The sequence below is a fragment of the Protopterus annectens genome, chromosome 5.part0 (assembly GCF_019279795.1).
Source record: "Protopterus annectens isolate FY-2018-M chromosome 5.part0, PAN1.0, whole genome shotgun sequence".
NCBI lineage: Eukaryota > Metazoa > Chordata > Ceratodontiformes > Protopteridae > Protopterus > Protopterus annectens.
In genome coordinates this window covers 1,366,611,935-1,366,634,898 of record NC_056735.1, presented here as the reverse complement: position 1 = coordinate 1,366,634,898, position 22,964 = coordinate 1,366,611,935, and the positions used below count along the sequence as shown (strand labels likewise).

Genomic DNA, 22,964 nt, shown 5'->3' with positions numbered 1-22,964 from the left:
GTTTAAGGGCAGAGATGTTTTACTGCTAGGTTTATTTTCATTGTAAGACAGTATTGCTTTGTTTAGAAGAGGACTATTAGTGTTTGTGCATTGTGCTATAAAATGTAAAAATAAAATACAAACAATCAATGTCGAAGTAGAGCAGTATGCACATTAGTGTTTATTCTGCCCTTCATAGCAATTCAGGCAGTTTATATTATAGTTGTACAGCTCGAGCATTTTTGATTTGTTGCTGCCATCTAGTGGCCTTTTACTTATAACAGTTAGATTAACTTGCTTTACAGCATTATAGCAAGCCTCAGGAAGTGATGTAACTCAGTTAGGAAGCAGATTTCTTTCACGTCTAGCCCTCGAAGTGCAGTCATGATCTTCTTATCGCAGGCCCTGGCATTCATATCTCCTGTAAGTAATTTGCATGTTGTAATTCTTTGTATTTAGGAAGTGCTGTATATTGTATATATTCTGATATGTTGCTATTTGTATTGTGTTGCAGTTTATAAGTATTAAAGTTAAGAAATCTCAGTAAAGCTACAAGAACCCGATTCTTTCGCTTATGGGATTTTCTTAAAGTGTTAAGCTGTCCATTTGCTGTACTACACCTCACACAGTGCTCTGAGAATGGAACAGTAAAAAGGAGATCCTTGTAGTCCTCAATACAAGAGGTCACTACACTGCAAGTGTGAGTCTGAGATCAGGGAAGAAGTATACATCTGAGGATAAGTCCCCCATGACATACAGCACAGCAGGGAGAACAGCTCTAGTGTCCCAAAAGATGATACATGGTCACATGGCTCCAAATCATGAAGATCCAGTAAGATGTCCTCAGCATGTTCCTTAGCAATTACAGCTTGTGCCAAAGCAGATGCGGCAAATGCCCAACTGGCATTTGCTGAAAAAGACATCATTATGATGCAACAAAAGGCAGAATTGGAAGCTAATCTACATATTCTTCAGCACCAGAGTGCAGCTGCTGAGGCAGCAGCAGAAGCCGCTGCTTACCTGGAAGCAGATTCATCAGTAAGTGAGATAACTCACTTAGAACCAGAACTCCCAGAGAAACCTCTCTCCTCTGCTGACGTACAAGTGAGTACATCCAGAAACTTACTAGTATGCATGCAAGCCAGCAGTCAGTTAAGACTATGCAAGGAAAATCCAGCCCAAAGCCAGCAGATGTCCTGGGTATGCCCAGTCAGTCTTGTGATGTCAGCAGTGTCAAACCAACAAAAGAACAACCTCCAGAGCTCCTTAGAAATGGAAATCCAGGACTCTCACTACCACAGCCTAAATATTACATGCCTGAACACCAAAAAATACAAGATGTCACAAAGTATCTTATCCACAAAGAATTGGTTAACTCACGTTTCATCAAGTTTGATGATGGTTCAGAAAACTATTGGGCATGGAAGTCCTCCTTTCTGAGTGCAACTAGAGATTTAAATTTGGCGGCTGCAGAAATGTTGGACTTAATGATAAAATGGCTGGGCAGAGAGTCAGCAGAGCATGCAAAAAGCATGCATAGAGTACACTTATTTAACCCTTTGGCAGGACTTAACATAGCATGGCAGAGGCTAGAAGAAAGGTATGGCTCACCTGAAGCAATTGAAGGTGCTCTACTGAAAAAGCTTGAAGCCTTCCCCAAGCTGGGCAATAAAGACAATATAAAATTACAACTGGGCAATCTTCTTCTAGAAATAGTGTGCACTAAGATGAGGGCTATTTGACAGGGCTTTCATATTTAGACACTGCTCGTGGTACTAATTCAATAGTGGAGAAACTACCATATACTTTGCCACAAAAGTGGGCATCTGTTGCAGCTAAATACAAAGAGGAAAATGGAGTAGATTTTCCCCCTTTCTTTGTTCATAGGTTCATACTAGGCTAGGGCATTTATAAGCCTAGCCAGAGTGTGTTTGGCTTTCGCCACTCATTTTAAATTAGTTTTGCTATGCCCGTTTTCGAGGTTAGTATACTGTGCCTGTCTAACAGTGATACAGAAGTGATACAAGGGTAAACTTACGATCCCCAATCCACTCATCAAGATTCCTCTTGAAGAGAGCCAATGAGGGACTCTGCCTAACCTGGACTGGGATTTAATTCCAGAGTGAATGGAGCCTCTGGGTTATGAATCTGTCCCTCCAGCATGTCCTATTTATTTCAGTGCTGGGGTTCAAGTCTCTCGAGCGCGTAGCTCGATGGGATTTGGATTTTCTGAGGTGCGGCATTGTCCATTCATTCCGGATTGGACATGGCTTTATACGTCAGGCACAGATCGCCTCTGAGCAGGCGGTATGCCACTGAGTAGAGCTGGAGTTTCTTTAACCGGGCAGCATATGGCATCTGTTTGAGCCCTTTGATCCTCTTGGTGAGGTACTTTTGGGGTCTTTCCAGTTGCTGCAGGTGCAAGGTACATCCCCCAAAAGGGGCATTGTACTCAATTATGGGCCTGATGAGGGATGAGTAAAGAGGCACGATGAACTCCCCTGATCTAGATGTGAATCCCTTCATGATTAGGTGGGCTATATAAAATGTTTTTCTAACCACTTTGGCCACGTGGTTGTCAAATGAGAGATTGCTATCAACTTGGGTCCCCAGGTCCCTAATTACTTCTTCCATACTTAATGGATTACCACCCATGTGGTAATTTGTGGGCACTTTGTTTTTGCCAAAGGGGATGACTATACACTTTTTGGCGTTTAGCTTGAGGCCATGGCTCTGGCACCAGTTGTCTGTTTCTATGAGGCCCTTTTGGAGGATGCTTGTGTCGGCTGGAGAGTCGATTATGGCGCCCAGTTTGCAGTCATCTGTGAACTTGGTCAGCCACAGTCCTTCTGTGTTGGCCTGTACCTCCGAGAAATATATACCGAACAAGAAAGGTCCCAGGACTGAGCCTTGTGGGATGCCACTTGTAACTGGTTTGGAGTCTGACATGGCTCCAGCAATTCTAACCATGTGGGTTCTGTCCTTGAGCCAGTTTGCAACCCATCTAGTGACATAGGGGTTTATATTTAAGCTGGTGAGCTCATCTATAATGCCTGAGTGGGGTATTGTATCGAAGGCTTTTGTGAGGTCCAGGTAGGCTGTGTGGACCACCTTCCCCTCATCAATGGCCTTGGTGACTGTTTCAAAGAAATCAACAAGGTTTAAGAGGCAGGATCTGCCCTTCAAGCCAAACTGGGTAGGATCCAGTGTCTGTAGGTCCCCAATATCTTTATTTATGAGGTCCATGATGATCCTTTCCATAGCTTTGCAGACCAAGCTAGTCAGGCTTATAGGGCGATAGTTTCCAGGATCCATTGAGGCACCACCTTTGTGGAGAGGGACCACTGTTGCTGTACACCACTCTTTGGGTACATATCATGTGGTAAGGCTGAGATTGAACAGTAGTTTTATGTTTGGGTTTAGCTCTTCTTGGAGTTCATGTAGGACGCAGCCCGGGACACCGTCTGGTCCCATTGATGCTGTGTTTTTTGCTTTGGAGAGGTTCATAGGTTCATACTAGGCTATCTGCCCTGGGGCAATTATAAGCCTAGCCCGATTCTGTATGGCTTACGCCACCCCTTGATTTGAGTATACTGTGCCCTGTTTAAGGTTTAGTTTACTGTGCCTCTGTCTAATAGTGACACGGGAGTAATCCCAGGGACAAACCTACGATCCCCCATCCACTTATAAAGATTCTTCTTGAAGAGATTCAGTGAGGTGCTCTGCCTCACATGAACTGGAATTCTATTCCAGAGCGAAAGGGAGCCTCTGGGTTATGAACCTGTCCCTCCAGCAAGTTCTATTTATTTCTGTGCTGAGGTTCAAGTCCCTTGAGCGTGTGGCTCTAAGGGATTTAGATTTACTGAGGTGGAGCATGTCCATTAATTCTGGATTTGACATAGCTTTGTATGTCAGGCATAGATCGCCTCGAAGTAAGCCATATGCAACTGAGTAGAGTTGGAGTTTTTTTAACCGAGCAGCATATGGCATCTGTTTGAGACCCTTGATCCTCTTGGTGAGATACTTTTGGGGTCTTTCTAATTGCTGCAGGTGTCGGGTAAGGTACATCCCAAAAGGGGCATTGTATTCTATGATGGGCCTGATGAGGGATGAATAAAGGGGCACAATTACCTCTCTTGATCTAGATGTGAAACCCTTCGTGATGAGGTGGGCTATGTAGAAGGCCTTTCTAACCACTTTGGCAATGTGGTTTTCAAAGGAGAGATTGCTATCAACTTGGGTCCCCAGGTCCCGAATAACTTTCTCTGTACTTAATGGGTTTCCGCCTATGTGGCAATTTGTGGGCACATTGTTTTTGCCAAAGGGTATGACTATACATTTTTTGGCATTTAGCTTTAAACCATGGCACTGGCAACAGTTATCTGTCTCTGTGAGACCTTTTTGAAGGATGTTTGTGTCAGCTGGAGAGTTGATTATGGCGCCCAGTTTGCAGTCTTCTGCGAACTTGGTGAACCATAGTCCTCCCACGTTTGCCTGTACCTCGGAAAAGTATATACCGAACAAGAGTGGTCCCAGGACAGAACCCAGTGGGACGCCACTTGTGACCGGTTTCGAGTCTGACATGGCTACAGCAACTTTCACTCTGTGGGTTCTGTCTTTGAGCCAGTTTGCGACCCATCTTGTGACATAGGGGTTTATATTTAAGCTGGATAGCTTATCTATGATGCCCGAGTGGGGTATTGTGTCAAATGCCTTTGCAAGGTCTAGATAGGCTGTGTGGACTACCTTCCCTTCATCTATGGCTTTGGTGATTGTTTCAAAGAAGTCAACCAGGTTCAAAAGGCAGGATCTGCCCTTGACAAAGCCGAACTGGGTAGGATCTAGTGTCTGTAGGTCCCCAATGTCTTTGTTTATGAGCTCCATGATGATCCTCTCCATAGCCTTGCAGACTAAGCTAGTCAGGCTTATGGGGCGATAGTTTCCAGGGTCCGTAGAGGCTCCACCTTTGTGGAGTGGGACCACTGTTGCTGTACGCCATTCTGTGGGCACATATCCTGTAGTGAGGCTGAGATTGTATAGCTGTTTTATTTGAGGGATTAGTTCCTCTTGTAGTGCATGTAGGACGTAACCTGGGACGCCATCTGGTCCCATGGAAGCAGTGTTTTTTGCTTTGGAAAGGGCAGCCTTCACCTGAGCATCTGAGATGTTTGGGAGGCAGCCCTCTGCCGGGATAGATACTTGCTCTTTGGGGGTTTGCACTGAACCTGTCTGCCAGGATATTGGCGATGTCTGTGGGTTCAGTGTATTTTTGTCGCTTAGAATCAACTCAGAACAAGTCTGGGAGTTGCATCCCAGGTTTCTAACATAACTGAAAAAGCCTTATGATTGTCTTTGGTGTCCTGTGCAATTTTTCTCTCAAAGCTGGCCTTGGAGGATTTTATGAGGGATCGTAATTTTTTTGCTAGTACTGATCAGAGATGCCTTCCCTATTAGGGATTTTGCTCTATCATGTAGTAGCTTCCTCCTTCTGTTGTACAGTTTATTTATGGCAGCGGTCCACCAGACTGGACGCCTGCCTTTGGATGATTGGGTCTTGGTTTTGTTTGGGATAGCATGATCCATGCATTCCTGGAGATGTCCGTAGAATGCATTTATATAGGATTCTGCAGTTTGGGCTGTAGTTTCCACTGGCCCTGGGGCCTTGAAGGATTCCACTTCGGTTTTGAGAAGTGAGAAGTTCGCTTTTGAGAAGTTTTTCACTGTGGTTTTCTGGGCTGGGGGTGGGGTCGGGATATGGACATCCAGTGAAATTAATTTATGGTCTGATCTTACCAATGAGGGATATACTTCTGGTGTGGAGCACAGAGTCCCCATGTTGGTAATTATCAGGTCTAGTATGTTGTCCCCTCTTGTGGGGAGTGGTGACTAGTTGTTCCATAGCATTTGAGTTTATAATTTCCAGGAATCTTTGGGCTAAGGTGCTGGGGCTTGAGTAGTGCTTCCAGTCAATGTTTGGGTAGTTGAAGTCGCCCAATATAATGATGTTCAGAGAGATCTTCATGTTTTCCAATGTTTTCAGGAAAGCTGAATGGGATTCCTGACTTTGAGAGGGTGGTCTGTAGGATGCTATAAACTGAAAAGCAGTCTTGCCCACTGTTAGTTGCACATGGATAGTCTCTGATGCTTCGTGCTGTGCCACCAACCTGGAGGTGTGGGTATCTTTGACGAATATTGATACTCCCCCTCCTTTTCTGGTTCGGTCCAAGTTTTGGGGCCGAAAAACATGGTATGAGGTATAACCTGGTAGTGCTGGGGTGCTCTCAGGAGCCTTGAACCAGGTTTCTGTTACAGCACAGATATCGATGTTCTCCACGCTAAGGAGAGTTTCAAGTGCATGCATCTTGAGGTTTAGACTTCTGGCGTTGAGTAGCATTACTCTTAGTTTCTTATCCCTTGTGATACCTATGGAGGTGGGTTTGTCTTTTGAGCCTTGCCTAAAAAAGGCACTATGGGGGTAGCAAGAGCCTTTGCCAATATCCGAAAGCCCAGGGGTGACAGGTGCAAGCCATCCCTAGCGAAGCATCGTGGCTTGTCAAGCATGTCATCCCAGGCTGACAGGCATTGGATCCCCTTTGAATGACACCAATACTTAAGCCAATTGTTGAAATTAATCATAGTGTCTTCATATTGTGGCATCATTCTTGGTGAGGGTAAGATGCTACTCAAGGTCAGGGTCATACCAGCCTGGGCTACATGCTCAGAGAGCTCCTCTATGTCTCTTTTCATGTAGTCCAGGGAGGTACGTCTCAGGTCATTCACACCAGCATGGACAATGACGGAGTCATATTTGTACTTGCCTTGGAGTGACCTGAGTGCTTGTGTTATGTGGTGGATCCTAGCGCCCGACAGGCAGCTCACCGTGACCTTCTCCTTATTCTGCCTGGTGAGCGGGACGTCGGTGTGCCTGACGATACAGTCACATATTACAAGTGTATCAGGTGTGTTGTTTAGCCTTAAGAGCTGTGACTGTTCGGCACACTGGCTTTGTGAGCTACGTGTTGCATGTGTTTTGTTTTGGGGTAGCGGTTGCTTGGGTGTCTGCTTTGGAGGTCTCTGCTGCTTAGGCAGATTTTTATTTAGAGCCTCCGAGTATGTTTTTGTGTGTTTATGTGTTTGGTTTGCTGTCGTGGTAGGTCTATGTGAGACTGGAATTGTAGTCAGTGTGGTTTCCTTCTCCTCCTGACTGGTTACGCCAGTACTGAGTTGAGAGAGCTTAGCCTCCAGTTTGGCTATATGGTTGCATCTCTCACATGTGTTGGAATTTGTTGGGAGGAGGAGAGGGTTGTCTGTGTACACGAGGCAGTTGTAACATTGCCTCAAGATTCCCAGATTCACCAGCTGGACCGGAGAGGAGATTGACAACTGACCTTTGGACATGCTAGATTAGTATTGGGAATTCCTTTATAATTGGAAAAAAAGGGCCAATGGGGAACAAGGTACTCAAGGGGAGTTTGTGAGGGTGTAGTGCTTTTAATTTTTTAGTGCTGACTTATATAATTGCTTTAGTGAGCAAGTGCCAGGTAACTCAAATGCAATGTGTTACAGGTAACTTAAATGCAAAAAACGACAAACAGTAACTTTCTTTCAAGTGAAATAAGGAAATAAGTACAGTAAGCAACGCAGATATCACTAGGGATCCACAGAAGCGCTGAAATGCCATGTTTCAGGGAAATAACAAGCAAACAAGCATACAAACAAAGCTAGATTCAGCAGGTCTGGGTCTAGTCTATGCTACAGCAAACAAGGTGTATCAATTTCAGTAAGAAACAGTTCAAATATGCAGGCACTATAAGCCTTTAACCCGAAATTCCCAGCTCAGAAGGGCAGAGTCCAACCTCTTCTCCCACAAGAGTGCAGACCATGAACCTTCTTAATGTAAAATAACTGGCCTGAAGCCCAAGTGCTTAAACCAGAACTAATACACTTTTAGAATAACAGACACTGAGCCCTCAACCAGCAGTTCACAACTTAGAAGGATGCAAGCTACCTGTCCTGCCACCACAGTGCAGGCCACAAACCTTCCTAATGTAAAACAACTGGTCTGCGCCCAAGTGCTTAATCCAAAAGACTTAGAATGATAGCTACACTTTAATCAAGTTACTACCAAGCAGTAATAAATACAATTGAGTACTTTAAAGAATGCCTGGATTAGTGCTCAAGTTACACAAACAAAGCTAGATTCAGCAGGCCTGGATCTACTCTATGCTACAGCAAACAAGGTGTACCAATTTCAGTAAGAAGCAGTTCAAATATGCAGGCACTATAAGCCTTTAACCAGAAATTCCCAGCTCAGAAGGGCAGAGTCCAGCCTCTCCTCCCACAAGAGTGCAGACCACGAACCCTCAAAGTAAAATAACTGGCCTGAAGCCCAAGTGCTTAAACCAGAATTAATACACTTTTAGAATAACAAACACTGAGCCCAAAATCAGCAGTTCCCAACTTAGAAGGATGTAAGCTACCTGTCCTGCCACTACAGTGCAGACCACAAACCTTCTTAATGTAAAACAACTGGTCTGAAGCCCAAGTGCTTAAACTAAAAGGCTTAGAGTGAGTTACACCAAGCAGTAATAAATACAATTGTGTTTTCTAGGTTCATTCAGCAGCAAGCAAAGATTAGGAGCGACCCCAGATTTGCCTTCATTAGCAGCAGTAATCCGCCATCCAGACCCGAAAAGCCTTCCAGACCTCATGGTAATATTTCTGTGTTCACACACAAAACAGTTGTACCTACCTTCAAGGGCCACAAACTGTCTAGACAGCAGCAAGGTGAGCCCTATGGAAAGCCCTGACAGACAATGCCCAATTCACTGGAAGCCTTATCCTCTGAAAAGGTGCAAAGGGTTTAGAGGTAAGCCTATCAAAGAGAGAATGTCCTTTCTTAAACAAAAGTGCACCTGTTTCAGGTGCTGTGAATCTACTAAGCATATAGCTAAAGACCGTAAAAGATCAGTCAAGTGCACAGTATGTGGCAGTGAGAAACACAAGGCAGCCTTACACCCTGACCCACCTCCACAACCAGCAGGGATGGTAGAAGCCATGAAAGATCAGGGCAGGGAGCAAAAATAGGATTCCCCTTCTTCAGTGATGTCTAGGTGCACTGAAATCTGTGGCCAAGGTAAAAATCCACGGTCATGTTCTAAAATCTGTTTAGTCACTGTGTATCCCACCGTGAAAAGAGACAAAGCAGTCAAGATTTATGCAGTTCTTGATGAGCAGAGCAACAAATCACTTGCAAGGTCTGACTTTTTCGATATCTTTAACATTAAAACATCTGCAGCTCCCTATACTCTAAAGACAGGCTCAGGCATTATGGAAACTGCAGGCAGAAGAGCCATAGACTTTGTTATTGAATCTTTTGATAAGGAAAAGCAATTCCTATTACCTACACTGATGGAGTGCGACATGATACCTGATGACAAGTCAGAAATTCCTTCTCCAGAGGTGGCTTATCATCACCCTCACCTCCACCCAATTGCTCACCTCATTCCAGCTGTTAATTCTGGTGCTTCTATCCTTTTGCTTCTTGGAAGAGACATTTTAGAAGTCCACACAGTGCATGAGCAAATTAATGGACTGGTCAACCCCCCTTATGCTCAGAGACTTGACTTGGGGTGGGTCACTGAAGGAGAAATTTGCCTGGGACCAGCTCACCAGCCAAATAGCATCAGTTCTTTCAAGAAGTCTATGTTAACAAATGGCCACACATCCTTTTTCAGTCCATGCCAGAACAATTTTACTGTTAAAGAAAGCTTTCATAATTTAACACAGTGTTGGGACTCTTCTTCACACAGCAAAGAAGATACCAGCTTTAACACAGAAACAGAATCTAGGGATTTCAGTGTTCCTGAAATCAAAGGACGATAATAAACAAGCCCTGTCCATAGAAGATCAAGCCTTTCTCTGGATCATGGACAGAGAGACTTACCAGGATGATAACAGCTTGGTGGCACCTCTGCTGTTTTGCACATCCAGGTATCGTTTACCTTGCAATAGAGAACAAGCCATGAAGCGCCTGAACTCTCTTCGTAGAACCTTACAAAAAAAGCCAAAGGTAAAGAGAGATTTCACAGAATTCATCAAAAGGTTACTGGATAATGATCACGCTGAAATTGCAGGACCACTGGATCAAGGTAAAGAACACTGGTATCTGCCAATGTTTGGGGCTTATCACCCACACAAACCTGATCAAATAAGAGTTGTGTTTGAGTCCAGTGGAGAATGTGAAGGTATTTCTTTAAATAAGGTACTGTTAAGTGGTCCTGATCTAAACAATACTCTACTAGGGGTCCTCATGCACTTTAGAAAAGAGCCCATAGCCTTCACAGCTGATGTGCAGCAGATGTTTTACTGTTTTCTGGTGAGAGAGGACCACCGAGATTATTTAAGTTTTCTCTGGTACAAAGATCATGACACAGACAACATGGTAGTGGAGTACAGAATGAAAGTACATGTCTTCGGCAACCGTCCCTCTCCTGCTGTGGCTATACACTGTATGCATAAAGCTGCCCTAAAAGGTGCTGAGCATTATGGACAAAATGCCAAACACTTTGTGTTGAGACATTTCTATGTAGGTGATGGACTCGCATCTGCTAGCACTCCTGAGATAGCAACTGACATTCTCAACATAACAAAGCAGATGCTGGCAGAATCTAATATGCGGCTTCATAAGGTTGCTTCTAACAACAAACAGGTCATGGAAGCCTTTCCTGCAGAAGATAGAGCTAAGGACCGTAAATATCTTTGTCTGGGTACAGACTCCCTTCCTCTTCAGAAAAGTTTAGGACTAGGCTGGGATCTAGACACAGACAGCTTTGTTTTTCAGGTCTCTTCAGAGGAAAAAACATTCACCAGAAGAGGAATCTTGGCTACCATGAGCAGCCTTTATGATCCCCTTGGGTTTGTTGCACCAGAAGCTATAAAAGATAAGGCCTTAGTCTGCGAACTGTCATCTGGGAAATGGGAATGGGATGCTTACTCCCACAAGACAGACTGCACGAGTGGATTCAGTGGAAGGAGTCTTTGCAGGCTTTGAAAGGCTTAAAGATACCGAGAAGTTACGGGCCTGTTTCACTGACAGCCTGTAAAAAGGAACTGTATATTTTTTCAGATGCATCCATCACAGCTATAGGTGCAGTAGCCTACTTGAAAACAACTGATGCAGTAAGTGTATGTCATGTTGGGTTCGTTATAGGAAAGTCTAAGTTAAGCCCTAGACCAGCACATACAATCCCATGTTTGGAGCTATGTGCAGCTGCATTAGCAGTAGAACTGTATGAACTAATCAGAGATGAAATAGACCTGGAATTGGATGTTGTGAAATTCTTTACATACATTAAAACCGTCCTGGGGGTACATCTGCAAAATCTCTAGAAGATTCTTTCTGTACGTCTCCAACAGAGTAAACAGAATCAGACAAATAACTCATCCTGATCAGTGGTTCTATGTACCCACAGAGCAAAACCCTGCTGGTTATGCTACAAGGCCCACACAGACAGCCTGCCTTCAGAACATTATATGGTTATCAGGCCCTTCTTTTCTTTACCAGCCAGTTAAAGACGATTCAAATGACATGGCTACTGGTTATCCTCTCACAGAGCCTTAAGCTGATCCTGAAATTAAACCAGCAGTTGCAAGCTTCAGCACTAGAGCCTCTGATTCCACTATTCATTCACATTGTTTTCAAAGATTTTCAAACTGGAAGACACTAGTTGAAACTATAGCCACACTTATTCATATTGCCAGAAGTTTTCAGAGAAAATCAGATAGCTCTCTACTTAGAGGCTGGAAAAGTTTTCATCAGCAAGTTAGCTTATAGGAACTTTCACAAGCAAAGAATGTGATCATCTCTTCTGTTCAGCACAAACACTTCAAGAAGGAATATGACTGCATAAAAAAGCAAAAGGCATTGCCAAAACAAAGTTGTCTCAAGAAGTTTAGTGCTGTCATAGATCAAGATGGACTGCTGAGAGTTGGCGGATGCTTGTCCTTTGCAACATTGACTGAACAAGAGAAGCAACCAATTATCATCCCCCACAATCATCACATTGCTACACTGATTGTGAGACATTACCATAACCAAGAGGCTCATCAAGGACATCATGTAACAGAAGGTGCAATCAGAGCTGCATGTTTTTGGATCCTTGGTGGTAAATGCCTGACATCTACAGTTATTCACAAATGTGTTATCTGTCATAAACTGAGAAGGGGATTAGAAAGTCAAAAGATGGCAGATTTACTACAAGATAGAGTGACTCCTGAACCACCATTAACTAGCGTGGGTATTGATGTTTTTGGCTCGTGGACAGTGGTAACCCGCCACGCTAGAGTAGGTAATGCTGACAACAAATGCTGGGCAATACTTTTAACATGGCTGTGTACACGAGCTGTGCATATAGAAATGATTGAATCTATGTCAGCTTCCAGTTTCATTAATGCCTTGAGAACATTCTTTTCAATCTGTGGCCCAGCAAAGTTACTTCACTCTGATAGGGTCAGACTTTGTGGGAGCTTGTAAGGAACTGAATATTTGTGCAGGTGATATGGCAGTATAAGATTATCTACAAGACAAACGATGCACATGGGTCTTCAATCCTCCGCACTCATCTCATATGGGAGGTGCTTGGAAAAGACTAATAGGTGTAGCTAGACCTATCTTGGATGCAATGTTGCTCCAAGATAAGCCTACTCATCTGACCCATGAGAGTTTAAGTACCTTTATGGAGGAAGTTATGGCTACTATGAATGCAAGACCTTTAGTACCCATGTCAAACAATCCAGATAATCCTGAGGTTCTTACACCAGCTATGCTTTTGACTCAATAGGCAACTCTTTGTTGGCTCCTCCTGGAAACTTCGAAACAGCAGACCTTCATGTAAAACAATGGAAGCAAGTTCAGAGTATTGCTGACACCTTCAGGCAAAGATGGAAAAGGGAATACTTGTCCACCTTACAAAGTCTGAGAAAGTGGACCCGAGACTATCCAAACGTTAAAGTAGGTGATGTTGTGCTAATGAAGGACAGTAAAAATGCAGGAATGAATGGCCTGTAGGACTTATCATTGACACATTGCCAAGCAGAGATGGTAAAGTGAGAAAGGTGGAAGTTAGAGTTGTCAAAACAAAGAACTGCTAAAGTTTATTTGAGGCCAGTCTCGGACATTGTAGTTCCTGTTTCTGAAAATGGTTAAAATGTGTTATTGTGTGTAGTAATATTAATAAATGTAGTGGCATCCCGTAATATGCCAGGCAGGGAGTATTCTGCCATTCATAGCAATTCAAGCAGTTTATATTATAGTTGTAAAGTTCTGAGCATTTGTGATCTGTTGCTGCCATCTAGTGGCCTTTTATTTATAACAGTTACATTAACTTGTTTTACAGCATTATAGCAAGCCTCAGGAAGTGATGTAACTCAGTCAGGAAGCAGCTTTCTTTCACTTCTAGCTCTCATGAAGGGCAGTCATGATCTTCTTTTCCCAGGCCCTGGCATTCACATCTCCTGTAAGTAATTTGCATGTTGTAATTCTTTGTATTTAGAAGTGCTGTATATTGTATATATTCTGATATGTTGATATTTGTATTGTGTTGCAGTTTTCCAAGTATTAAAGATAAGAAATCTCAGTAAAGCTTCAAGAAACCCTGATGTTTTCGGTTATGGGATTTTCTTAAAGTGTTAAGCTGTCCGTTTAGCTGTACTACACCTCGCACAGTGCTGTGAGAACAGAACAGTGTTTATGGTAAATGGGGTGAAATAGCCAGGTAATGGGGCAGAGGGATTCTAGTGCCATATTTTGGTTGTCTGTTCTTCAGTTTGCGTTTGAAAGTTGGGATCCCATAATTCCATTGGAGTGGGAGGGGTTACATAATGATGTATGCTAATTTTATGTTAATTAGTGCACAGATTTGTACCTATTTTTCATGGGCCTTGTCCAGATGTTTGATGTTTCCAGGTTGAGAGGTGTTATTAGCATTCACTGCAGTATCCCCATGTAGTACTTCACTGGGGAACTAAGCAGATTGCTGCAGCCATCTGACCCAATAATTTGACAACCAGGGAGGTTGGAGGTTTCCTGTAAGACAGTAAGACAATGGCCTGAAAACAAAGGCAGACTCTCTGAGATCTGGGAGTTTTGCAATCTGAGATATTCCCAAGGAAGGGCACAATTTGAGTAGAGAGTCCCTTGCACTTACTAGCAATGACCTTGTGGAGGTGGTGAAAATCCAGTTGTTCAGGTAATGGAAGACCTGGATACCCTGCAGCCTGTCAGGCTGCCACTGCTGCCATACACTTCGTGAACACCTGGGGGGGGGTGAGACAATAAGGCATTTGATAATGATTGGCTCCCAAATGGAAGAGCAGATACCTCTTGGACTGCCTCTCTATATTGGTAGGCATCCTTGAGGTCGATCAAGCACATCCAGTCATCTTTCCTCAAGAGAGGTAGAATGGACTGCACCGTGACCATATGGAACTTGGTCCGTTTCACAAAGTGATTTAATCCGTTTAAAACAAAAATTGGAACCAAAAAGAACCTGTAACAGATGTTGGATCAGCTTTGATCTGGTGGGACCACTTGGATGACCCAGTTAACTAATAGCCTTTGGATTTTGATAGCTGCATCCTTTCTCTGACACGATGGCATGTCTGGAAGGTGTTTGGCAGTATCTTTTGGAGGAAATAAAAATGGAATTGTGTAACCTCTGGATATAATTCAACATCCATGCATCAGAGTAGATGGCCTCTCAAGCTTCTGGGTGTGATGCCAGGAGACCTCAGACTGCCTCCAGAGCAGGATAGTTAGGCAATCCTTCAAGATATATTGGAAGAGCCTCCCAGAAAAAGTTCCACAGACGCCCTAGTTCTGTGGACCACCCCTGCCATTTGGGCAGTGCCCATTCTGGTTACCCTGCCATGAGGAGAACCCTCCAGAAGAAGCATTCTAAAATACCACTGTGTTTTTCAAAAGATACATTCCCCCCTTTTTATTCCTTGAGAACGTCCGCTGGGGGCTAACAAAATGCACTCTGAAGGCAGAATATGTCTTTCCATCTTAATGCTTCTGGTCACAGTGTCTTTAACCTTAGACCCAAAAAGTGAGGAGCCATCATACTCTGCGTAAGTAAGAACACCCTGAAAAAGTCTTCAAAATTAAACAATCTCATCCACGTTTAGCAATGTGTGGCAATATTAGCACCAGTAGCCCAGGATGTGCCATTGGCTATATTGGACAGCAGATGCATGGACGCATTAGAAATAGACTGCAATGTAAACAACTGTGTCTTCAGAGTCTTTTGAGGCTCTGGAAACTGTTGTATCTTAACCACTCTTTATACTTAAGACTTCAGTAAGACATCATGCCTGGTCAGATGAGCCAGGTAATTTAGCTTCCAGAGCACAGAAGTGTCTGACATGCAACAGCGTTTCCTTAGAAGGTCCAGTGCCCTAGATTCCCTGTTAGAAGGGTGAAACAATGAGCTCTCTTCTGAGATATCCTTCTTGGTGGGTGCCATCACCACAACAGCATCGACAGCAGGACTCTTACTCCAATGCTGATGATCCTTGGGAGGGGCCAAGATCATATTGGGCATTTTGGCGGTTGGTTACACTGTATCTGACTCCCTCCAAGACTCTAGGTCAATAATCGCATCCAGAGGGGGGATCTACCCAGAATATGGATGGGCCCACCCAAATGGTTCCAGAAATACTGACTCCTTTGGAGATGAGACTTTGGCTGTCCACCCCTGCACAGACACAGCAGCTTGAGGAGGTCACCAAAACAGACATCTTTGCAGGGCAATCCCTCTCCTTCAAAGTCAGTATCCTCAGTGTCCGATTCCTCTGGGAAATCAAGGTGCTTCCACTTACACTGCATCTTGCGGTGACCTTCCCACCTGGTGGAATCCGGGGAAGAAGTGGTAGAGGTAGGGGACCCCTGGGTGCAGGGTAGTCTGGAGATAAATTGGAATGGGCTGTCCTGGAGCAAACTGGTGCGAGTCCACAGGAAGAGATGAGATAGGAAGGATGCAGGTTGGTGCTGACCACTCCATCTCTGGAAGGGATATCCTCATCTCTACAATGAAGAGAATAAACCAGGCTGCCATGAGTCTGCACCCTGAGATCCAAAGACTCAAAGGACATGCCAGACTCCAAAGCTGCTCCTATCTGCCCCAGCACCAAGACTGGAGCACAACTATCAACAGCTAAAGTACTGAGTGTGAGGGATGACTCCAAAATCCAAAGTATTGATCCCAACCTGGAGGCCCCAGTCCTGAAGGGTCAGCTCCATGTCCCATTCAGCTCCAAGACTGCTGGAGTTGAGAAGACCAAAGCAGTTGTGGGAGCCATGATTGGCCAGGCCACTGGATCAGACCCCGAAGGTGGTAAGGTAACCAGCTCTGGGAACCCCAGAGCCACTAGGCCCAAGGCAGGAAACAAGTCAGTCAGAGTTGAAGCTTTGACTCCAGGACTTGAGGGCAAAGGGATCAGGCCTAACTGCATTGGGGCCTGCAGAAAGGACTGCATCTGCTGCTCCAAACTGGAAGGTCTAATACTCAACCAATCAGACTTACCAAGATGAAGAAGCCACCGAAGAAGGCTAGGAGGCCATCCTACTAGTAGAAGTCTGCAGATTGGGATTGAACTGCAGGGGATCTCATCTGGGGCAGAGAGATGGCAAGGACTCGAAGGAAAATTTCCAGGGTGTACAGAGGGAAAAAAAGATGAATAAACCCTGTCTGAGGGTGCCCTCTCAACAGAAAGGGTCTAAGGATGCTGAGCAACAGGGAAGGGGTCTTCCCCACAGTTGGCACTGCAGAAGAATGGGTCCAAGTTGTTAGATGCAAGGACAGCACAGAGACAGCTGAAGGAGGCAAAGATCTTTGGATCTGGACAGTTAGTAGCAGGGGGATCCATGCAGTTGCAATCCTCCACTGATGATATGAGGTCCTTAATCCCTTCCTTTCATAAGTTTATAGGTTCATAGGCGTGTACCAGACTAATGGCCCTGGAGCCTATACAAGCCTAGCTCAAGAAGATTTCTTGACATCATGCCTCCCAAAGTTAGTTCCCAGTGTCCCTGTCAAGCAAGGCCACTGAAGTGATCCCAGGGGTGAACTTCCTATTGCCCATCCACTCATCAAGATTTCTCTTAAAGAGGGCCAGTGAAGTGCTCTGCTTGACGTGAATGGGAAGTTTGTTCCAGAGTATGGGAAGTCTCTAGTTTAGGAACCTGTCCCTCCTGCATGTTCTGTTTATTGTGGTAATGAGGTTTAGGTTCCTGAAGCGTGTGGCATGAATGGATTGGGATTTCTTTAGGTGTAGCATATCTAGCTTCTTTCTATCCTGATCACTCTTACATTTGCTAGCTGGAGCACGAGGAGGAGGAAACAGCCTTGGCAGGCAAGAGACCCTTCAGGATCAGGTTTGCCCTGGGTTCATTGACAGCATTGGACCCAAAACTGTTACAAATGGAGCACTGGGTCTCCAAGTGAGCAGCTTGGAGACCGTACATGCAGTGATAGTGCAAGTCTTGGAAAGAGAGCTTTTACTGCACACCACACATTTCTTAAATTCCTTATCCATCTACAACAGTTAAAACAACACAAAACACTATACATTAGAAAAAGAAAGTACAGTTGTGTAAGAACTTACCATAACATTAGATATCCACTGTTGTAGTATTCCTGACATAGGAGTTGTCACCACTGATGTCTGGCTGGAGTACCAAAGCTTTACTTTCCCAGAGGTCATACATCCAATGCATGATCTCCAATCATATGTGTTGGGGTATAAAGACAGACACATGATCTTGGATCCTCAGACCGTCTCCAAGCCAGCAGCCTGACTATTACTGGGAGAGGGAGACTGGTCAGCTAGGAGGACTGTAGTTCGAATAGGCAAGTAAACTCCCCTGTTCCCATGTAGCAAAGCAGAGGTTAAAGCAAAGGGGTAGAAGAAAAGGAAAGTTGGCATGAGGTACAAAAGAGGGAATGGAGAGTGGGAAGGAACACTGCAACATTGATCAGTACCATATCTACTGTTATGGTAGGTTCTTATACAACTGTACTATGTCCTGGCTGGAATCACTGTTAAAGTATTCCTGATATATGGGGGATTCCTAGAGCTGAAGGAGGAAGGAAGGGTAGTTGGCTACTGAGTATAAGAGTTGTCCAGCAGTCTGGACAAGACTGACCTAGCAAAGGCTGCCTTGGACCCGGAGAAAGCATTCATTTTGTAGTGTTTCGTAAAGTATGTACAGATGACCAACTGTCACCCTCCAAGATAGACCTGGACTCTACTACTTTGTAAAAAGTCCCCGAGGAAGCCGCTGCCTCAGTAGAATGTGCTTTAGGGCAGGAAGGCAAGGTCTTACCATAATACAAATAGCAGAAATAGATAGCCTTAGAGATCCACTTAGGGCACATAAAAGATGCAAACAGCTGGTCAGTCTTTCTGGAAGATTTAGTCTTCTGCAGATAAAATCTGAGTTGCCTATGAATGTCCAGAGAATGTAAAATATTTTCCACCTTGCTTTTGGGGATCTGGAAAGAAAGTGGGTATGTATAGAGCCTGATTGAGGAACAGCTTTTTCACAACCTTAGACATAAAGGATGGATTAGCTCTGAGAGTCACCCTATCCTTGTGAAAAATAAGAAAAGGGGGCATGGCCACGAAAACTTGTAACTCAGAAACTCTCCTAGCAGAGGTGAGAGCCAAGGGAACGATAGTTTTCTAAGTACAGAATTTTAGAGAAGCGTAAGATGCTGGTTCAAAAGGAGGCAGTGTAAGCTTTTGTAGTACAACATTAAGATCTCAAGGTGAAGAGATGGGTCTCCTTGGTGGGTTAAGATGCAAGATTGCTCTGAGGAGAAGCTTGAACTCTGCTCTAGCCATAAATGGAGGACTAAGATGAAGGCAGGCATCGACAGCTGACAGATGAGCTTTTACAGTAGAGTAGGCCAAACCTGATTGAAGTAGCTGGCAGAGAGACTTCAGTATAACAGGAACTTATGATAAGAGTGGGTCTTGACTATGTTTGTGGCACTAATAGGAAAACCTTTTCCAGTTAGCCGTGCAAGATTTTCTAGTAGTGGGTCTCCTGGATTTCTGTAGGAGCTCAGCAACTTCTTCAGAGAAGAGGTGTCGGACAAATTCAAATCCCATTATCCACACAGTTAAGCTGAAAGATGAAAGATTTGGGTGGAGCAGTAATCATTTTGTTGAGTTATCAGGTCTGGTTGTAGAGGTTACTTTTCTGCAATTCCCCTTTCTCATGTGAAAAAGTTGGGGAAACCAAGGCTGCCTCACCAAAAGAATGCCAGTAAAAGAGTTTGGGTGTTTCCTTTTGTGCCTGAGAAGAATTTATGGAAGAGGCAGAGTAAGAATAGTACAGAGGAAATTCCCTGTCCATTAGAAGGAAAAGGCATCTGTCCTCCAGGCTGTGGGACAAGGTCTCTGGTGCAGAATTGGGGAAGCTGATGGTTATTTGGTGATGCAAAGAAGTCTGTCTGAGGAGTGCTCCACTGAGGGGTGACTGTCTGAAAAACCTGTTTAATCTATTCCTCCAGGTAGCATCTTAGGAAGTTGTTAGCACCCTGTCCCAAGAAGGGATGTATGTGAGTGTGATGTCCATCTGGGTGGCAAATTTCCATGCATCCTGTGTTACCAACACAACTGGAAAGACCTGGTGTCTCCCTGTTTATGTGCTACATGACTGTGGTGTTGTGTGTGTACACTAAGAGTGAACCAACTTTCCAAAACAGGACAAAGGTCTGAAGAGATTGAAGAACAGCCTTCATTTCCTTCAGATTGATACGTTCCTTCAGGAACTGAGGTTGCCATTTGCCCTGCACTGATCCTGTCCATGCTCCCCACACCTTGCCTAAGGAGGAGGTGGTTTGAATGCCAGTCATGGACTGAGGATGACCTGTCCCTTCCACTAAATAAGCTTCTTTTTGAGACAAGGGAAGAGGGGAATCAGGGTGTACAAGGGGGTGACAGTGTTGGGGACCACACAGATTTTTAGGTACCACTGGATTTTCCTCATGTGAAGTCTGGCCAGGGGGCTTACATGGATGGTGGCTACCATGAATCCCAAAGTTCTCAGCATCTCTCTTGCTGAGCAATGGGTTGCAGAGGAAGGATTTTTGGAAAAAAAAATGGAGACTTGAGAACTTTCTCCTGTGGGAGGAAGGCATGCATTTTCTGTGTGTCCAATTTGCAGCCCAGTAAAACCAAGTCCTGTGTAGGGGCCATGTAGTTTATAGTGAAACCTAGACCTGTCAGGATTTGTAGGGCGAAGTGTAGATGCTAAAGATAATTTCTGTACAGACAGCCTGGAGCTACAGGTCATCCAGGCAGAGGAAATGTGGATTCTGTGAGTGCAAAAGAAAGCTGCTTCTGGAGCTAGACAGTTAGTGAACACCCTCGGGTTGTGGAAAGACCAAAAGGCAGAGCAGTAAACTGAAAATTATAGGAGCCAGAGAAAAACTCACCTGCAAGAAGGATGGATGGGTTATGTGCACCTTACATTCAAGGATACTAATAAAGTTTGGGGGAGAACGAAAAGCAGAAGAGTGAACAGAGAGCATATTGAAAGATAGTACTTTTAAGTAAGTTTTAGGCCTAGGAAGGATCTCCACTGCACTTTCACAGTACTAGAAACAATCCTGGAGTAAATCCTTTTTTCCATGAAGTAATTTAGGACTTGTTCAATGGTGCCCTGATTCACGAGATTATGAATAATGGGGGCAAGAAGGGACATTTGGTTATGAGAAGGTTGTGGCATGCCTTTTAGAGGGGGAATATTTTCCCAAGACATGGCATAAACATTCTTCATGCTGGACATGACCCACTTGTCTGCAGTAATAGCTACTCATCTGGCTGGGGAAACAGACAGACTTTGAGAAACAGGAGTAATGGGGCCGTAGACAGTGGAGGGGCACTGCAAAGGTAGTCACAGAATTTTGCTTGCAAAGGGAGACCTCCCTGTTGGAGGTTCCCTATAGGCTTGTCAGAGTGCCTTTTCCTAGGGGGGTTTCTTTGTTTCTGAGATGTCCTAAGAACCCTTCTAATGAAAGGGGTGCATTTAGATGGGTAGCTCCTATGGTATCTAGGAACTGAGGACAACAAAATCTGTGTGCATTCTTTTGTAGTCTTACCTTCCGGATACTGGCTAAGGCTCTTGCCACCCCTATAGTGACTTTTTTAGGCACGGTTCAAATGACAAATTCACCACCATAACAAGAACAGGCAAGCAAAAACTGAGGGTAATGCTACTCAATGCTAGAAGTCTAAATCTCAAAATGCACTCACTGGAGGCACTCCTTAAAATGGAGAGCATCGATACCTGTGCAGTGACTGAGACCTGGTTCAAGGCTTCAGAGAGCACCCCTGCACTACCAGGCTATAACTCATACCACAACTTTCAGCCATGTAACCTGGACCAAACACCAAAGCCAGAGGTGTGTCCATATTCATTAAGGATATCCACACCTCCAGGCTAGTTGCTCAGCATAATGCATCCGAGGTTATCCAAGTGCAACTAACTCTGGGCAAAACTGCAATCCAAATTGTAGCTTGCTCCAGATCCCCCACCATGCCCCAGGATTCCCACTCCTCTTTTCTTGATATACTGGAAAATATTAGGGTTCAACCAAACACCTTAATAATGGGCGATTTCAACTACCCCAACATTAACTGGGAAAACTATTCATGTACCAACCCCTTAGCTCAATGCTTTCTGGAATTCATAAATTCCAATGCCCTGGATCAACTTATCCACACCCCCACCAGGGACAACAATATCCTAGACCTAGTCATTACCAACATTAGAGATTGGTGTTCCACACCCGAAGTCAACTCCTCATTGGTCCGATCCGACCAGAAGCTAATCACCCTAGATAACCACATCCTGCCCCCCCCCCCACCCCATTAAGGAAACCATGGTAAAAAAATTCTCCAAAGCCAACTTCATGCTTCTTAAGACAGAAGTAGCAAACTTCATGACACCCATGCAGATGGACAATACAGTTACGACTGCTGAATCCTACACAAATGTACTCTATAAGCACTTACACGAGTGCATGGATCATGCTATCCCAAACAGAACCAAGATGCTAGCCTCCAGAAAAAAAAGGAAGCCAATCTGGTGGTCCCCTGCTATAAACAAACTGTACAACACAAGGAAGAAACTGTTGCAAAAGAGAGTAAAATCCCATGAGTGGAGGAGCTCCCTGGTCAGCCTCAGTAAGAAGGTGAGATCCCTTACAAGATCCTCCAAAGCTAGCTATGAAAACAAAATCGCCACCGATTCTACGGACAACCACAAAGCATTCTATAGCTATGCCAAGAATCTCAATGGCAACACCCAGATCTGCTCTGAGTTACAGCACAACAGCACAAAAATTACAGAGCCAACTGATATTGCCAACATCCTGGCAGACAGGTTCAGTGCTAACTTTACCCCCCTCTTACCCCCTAAAGGGCCCACAGGAAGAATGAAAGTACCTGTAATCACAACTACGCAGGTAAAAGCTGCACTCTCTAAAGCCAAAAACACAGCATCCATGGAACCGGACAACATCCCAGGCTGCGTTTTACATGAACTTCAGAACAAACAGGCTCCCCACCTAAGCACCATGTTCAGTCCTTGCCTCACATCAGGCTTTGTGCCCACTGAATGGCGCCTATTAGCCTCTCGAGCCTGGTCTGCAAAGCCATGGAACGTATCATCATGGAACTCATAAACAAAGACATTGGTAACCTCCAAACTCTGGACCCCACCCAGTTCGGGTTTGTGAAAGGCAGATCATGCCTCCTGAACCTGAATGACTTCTTTGAGGTAGTCACCAAAGCCGTAGAAGAGGGTAAGGTGGTTCCACACAGCCTAAGCCGTAGAAGACGGTAAGGTGGTTCCACACAGCCTATCTTGACTTCACCAAGGCTTCTGACACCATCCCCCATTCTGG

General features: G+C 44.5%; 2 protein-coding genes across 2 annotated transcripts in view; one reads left to right on the top strand and one right to left on the bottom strand.

The window, feature by feature from the left end:
* TMEM126A (transmembrane protein 126A) overlaps positions 1-22,964 on the bottom strand; it is a 385,068-nt gene that overhangs the window by 270,146 nt on the left and 91,958 nt on the right. The gene's annotated exons all lie outside the window — the stretch shown is intronic.
* The window catches only part of LOC122801674 (syncytin-1-like), a 27,398-nt gene continuing 17,816 nt past the window's right edge, over positions 13,383-22,964 (top strand). Inside the window, exon 1 of the mRNA XM_044071172.1 lies at positions 13,383-13,496. The gene's annotated coding sequence lies outside the window, so the exon portion shown is untranslated. The remainder of the gene's footprint in view (positions 13,497-22,964) is intronic.